Source organism: Glycine max, chromosome 9 (genome assembly GCF_000004515.6).
Source record: "Glycine max cultivar Williams 82 chromosome 9, Glycine_max_v4.0, whole genome shotgun sequence".
In the NCBI taxonomy this organism is placed as follows: domain Eukaryota; kingdom Viridiplantae; phylum Streptophyta; class Magnoliopsida; order Fabales; family Fabaceae; genus Glycine; species Glycine max.
The window spans coordinates 38,443,260-38,447,805 of NC_038245.2; the positions used below are offsets into that span (position 1 = coordinate 38,443,260).

General features: G+C 38.7%; 1 non-coding gene across 1 annotated transcript; it reads right to left on the reverse strand.

Annotated features, from left to right (window-relative positions):
• Positions 1–253: 253 nt before the first annotated feature.
• Positions 254–2,741, reverse strand: LOC100812990 (protein PSK SIMULATOR 1). Its single transcript, XR_003262950.2, has one exon. It is a non-coding gene; the product is annotated as a protein PSK SIMULATOR 1 (transcript).
• Positions 2,742–4,546: the final 1,805 nt, after the last annotated feature.

Consider the following 4,546-nt stretch of genomic DNA (forward strand, 5'->3'; position numbering starts at 1 on the left):
TTTCTTTTCTTTTAATTTTTTATTTTATTAAATATTAAAGTAATATTTATTATGTCACGCCATCGGATGTAGGATGAGTTGTTTTTCCTGTATCAGACCTCAATCTATAACCGCAGAGAGCTGAATCTGGCACTAATGGTACAGCCATAAAAACCAACATTAATAAATTGATTAAACCCCTCTATGTAACAGTTGATAAAATTAATTATGACATAAACTGTAGGAATATTTTCACATGGTTATGAACGGTATATGAATCATGAAAGCCCACATGCATTTTCTTGGAGATTTTACTCATAATTCATATATCATTTACATACATATACAGACCCGGGTTAGAAGCAAATTACCAAACCTCAAGGATCTGAACTTACCTCAATTAACTACCTACAACCAACCACCATAAATCCAGAGAGAGACAAAATTAGAACCCTCATTAAGGCAGCAGCAGAAAAAAACTCATAATCAAGGTTTTAAATTACAGCAGATATAGTTCCATCACGATCCTTGATGTTGCAAGAAATTGTAGAGAACCTATATATATGGCTGTAATTGTTATTGTAGCTAGTGACTACAAAAAAACCTTGAAGCAACGGTTGAAATTGTAGTCACGGATCATTTTTTAAGAATTTGATCATGATGCTTAAAATGAAAAGAAAAAGAGAAGGAAAAAATCAACGAAGAAACCCATATATGATATATCCTTAGCAGGGCTTGTGCAAGCTTAACAAGCCATTAAAGTTGGTACATTGAAACAATGCCTTAGCTGTCATTTCCCTCTCAAACCTCCAAACATAGTTTAACCCCACAAGCAGCTCAGTGATGGCAGCTTCTGTCTTCTCCTTGTTTGCAAAGAACAAAGTCTGCAACAACAACACATTGGTCTTTGGAACCAAGTTCTGATGCTCATAGCTCCTCTCACTCTGCCACTTTATCATGTTATGTGCCAAAGGTCCCAACCATCCCAATATCCTCCCCAATGCATCCCTCCACTCCCCAGCCAGCACGTGATCATCACATGCTGAAAACCCCACGTGCACCCCTCTCAACCTTGCTCTCAAACATGACCTTATGCTACTTGGCAACATCCCATACAAATCATCCCTTGCTTCCACCCCAACCAACTGGGGTGACTTTATCATCTTCTCTAACACCATCACCAAGTTTGCATAGTGCAAAGCCAAAGCTGAAGCACCCAAAGTATCATCGTCACTATCAACATCACCCTTCAACCTCAACACCTTGCAATTGGACTCAAAAAATCCACTTCGCAAATCCTCATTTTCTTCACCAAGTTTTGATCTTTTCAACGGCCCAGATACAAAGGAGCAAGAATTGGAAATAGGGTTTTGATGATCAGAGGGATAAACGGAAGACAAACTACGTGACAAAAAGGGAACACTACTACTGTGTCCGATTCCGAAGACAACCTTAATCCTTGCTAAGACGGTGAAAACGAACCTAGCCAACAACAAAACAACCCCATCGAAATTTTTGTTCCATAATGAACGATCCTTCAGGTTCTTCACCTCTTGCTTCTGCCAGAAGATCTTCTGCTGAAGATCGTTGAGTTTCTTGTGTTGCTCGGTGGTTGTGTCAGTGTTGAGAAGCGCTTTTTTAAACGCGCTTTCGAGGAGCGTGAGCGCGTCGATTTCCTTGTGGAGCGTTGCCGTGAGGATCACGTAATGTTGCAATTTTCTGTGTTTGGTTTCGATGTCTTTGGGGGTTGTGAGGGTCCACGCGTGCGGGTCGAGTCCCGAGTTGGCGAACTCGGTGAAGACTCGATGGAAGGACCGGAGAGTGGGGTCGTGGCAGTTTTTGCTGAGTCGGGAGACCGAGTCGGCCACGAGTCGGAGCGAGTCGGCGAACTCGGCCACGGCGAGGCTAAGGAGAAAAGACTCGTCGTTCGAGATGAGCTTGCGCACGCCTTCGAGGGAGACGGCGTCGTTTTCGGAGGCGGACGACGTTGGCGTCCGGAGATGGACTGCCAGAGGGTGGAGGAGCTTCGACATCACGTTTCGCGATCTCGAAAGACAAAACTGCGACGCGTTTTTGGTTTCGACGAGGAAAAACGATGGTTTCTTCGTGAGGCTGTGCGACAGCGCCGGTTTTGACCTTGATGAGCCAGGTTTCCCAGGGCCCTTGGAAAAATTTGGATTTTTGGTTTGATGGGATGGGAGGAGATTGAATTTTGGTGAAATGGGGTTGTAGCTTTTTTTTTTGGTGGGGTTTGTGGGGTTTCGGGGGGGTTTGAGATCCGAGCTAGGGGGGTGAGCAGCATGTGTTTTGAGATATTGCATGGAAAGAGAAAGAGAAGAAAATAATTTGATAAGATTAGTAGGAGTGTGGTAGGTGTAGTCTTTAAGAAGAGAAAGGAGGAGAGAGGAGGATAAAGGGAAAGTGTGATTATTAGAATGCTGGTGTGAGGTGGAAGACCGTAATTAGAAAGAGAGGGATGAGAGTTAAGTGTAGTTAAAGTATTTAAAGTTTAGACCCACATGCAGTTTGTAGTGGCTGAGTGTGGTAAATTGTGGCGTCATCATAGGGTTGGTTTATTGTCAATTCTGATTAGGATTCAGTCGCTCCAAATGCGCGTAGAAGCTTCACTCATGATGAAGTTGTTTGCTTTGTGTGATGGTGTTTGTTTAGGGTGTGGGGAATGGGGGTTTATGCACTTTGGTTTTATATATTTATTTAACTTTTTGGGTTTAGAGGAAAAGCTTCTGGGGCTGGGGCTGGTGTATTATTGATTTCTTAGTTGGTAAAAGAGACCTTTTCTGTTGTGTTTGAATGCACAGAAACGCTTTTTCTTAGATGCTGCTATATTTTATGAGGATATAGGGCCATGTAATTATTGGCTGTTTCTTTTTTGAAATTTTTATAGTTTTTGTTCATATTGATTTGTTCGTTTCCTTCCTATGATTAACTAACTGCCTTAATTAAAAATTTCATTTCTCACTAGACTCTCTCACATGCACGACGCATTAAGCATACCGAAGTAAAAAAGGGGAAAAAAAATAAAGAAAGTAAAAGAAAACTTGACAGTGCTGTATATCGTAAGTAAGACTATATATTAATTAGTGATGAGTAGTAATAGAATGCGCTCAAGAATGTGACAAAATAATTTCAGTTTTGGTCCAAAGGTTCTTCATCAATTCCGTTGACTGATATTTTGTAATCTTAATCTATACTAAAGTCCAAGGTTCATTCTATTTTAGCAAATATAATATTCTTCAATATAATGAAATCATCATGGAAAATAATTACATATCCAATATGCACTTTAAATTCCACTATAATTTCACTATTTCTTAATTAATTTGGCGAACGAAGTATGACATCTACAAAAGTTGTGTTAGAATGTTTTGCGTTTGAAACACTGTTTGTATAGATCAAATTATCATACATATGGCATATAAGTAATGTCAACTGTCAGAAAACAATGCTTAGTTCTAGTGTGCATAATTGATCAAGTTTGACTTGTTGGAATAGTTAATGAGGGTCAGGAAGCAATAAAAACACATAGATAGTGGCGTACGCCTAAAAGAATGATACATTCAGAATAGCATAGAGACATAGTGCAGATTTTTGGTGGTGGAAATATAAAGAAAAGCCCTCCACTAGCTCACTCATTCACGTCACATGGCTAGTGGGAAGTGTGTGTTGATAGAAATATTTCGGGGTCATCAAATGCTCTACAGATTTTTTTTTCTATATATAATAATGCATTTTTTAATGTAATTTGAAGATCTTGGTAATTAAATTAGGAGGGAAACTCAATCTTCCCAAGCTCACAATAATGCACGTACAAAAATTAGACTGGAGGCACACTGAAGGGTGATGAAAAGAGTTCAAATTAAATTATCTTCAGAGTTATTTTTTTTCCTTTTAACATTTTGGCTTGTCTTTAGCCAACCAATGGAAGGGTAGTGAAGGATTTCTAAGTTCAGTTGTCGGAGAATGAATAGGCATCATGAGCACATTTTACATTGATATTGATGCCTTTAGAGAAAGCATGGTCATGCATTTCCCTCCCTCTTCGATTTAACATGGAGTAGTGAATAAATTTTCTCTTCTAGTCCAAGAAAGACAGCCTGCTAGTTCTTTTATTTTATCCATTCATTCACCCTTCTGCACATGGGACAAAGATAAACAATATTAGTAAAAATAAAAGAGCCTTATTACATGCATTATTACTGGGATATCGAAAAGGTTTGTTCATTTGTAGACAATTAGTTTTTTCTTTTAATTTTGGTACTTAAAAATTTAGATTAAGGGAAGGTTCGTTTCCATGCAAAGTTAGAAAAAAAATCATAAAAAAAGTTTATAATACAAAATTATATATAGCCTATTATATTATTGTACAAGTTGTTCGTTCTGTAATCTAAAATAGGTCCTGATTTTATGTAAGCAAAAGGCCAACCAAGTGATCATGAGTTACGTGCATGCATTTATTTTCACCTTACATCTATTTTTCTTCTTCTTTTAAGCCATGCAGCCAGTGGCCGGAAGCACACGGATATGCAATGAAGAAACACCAAAATTA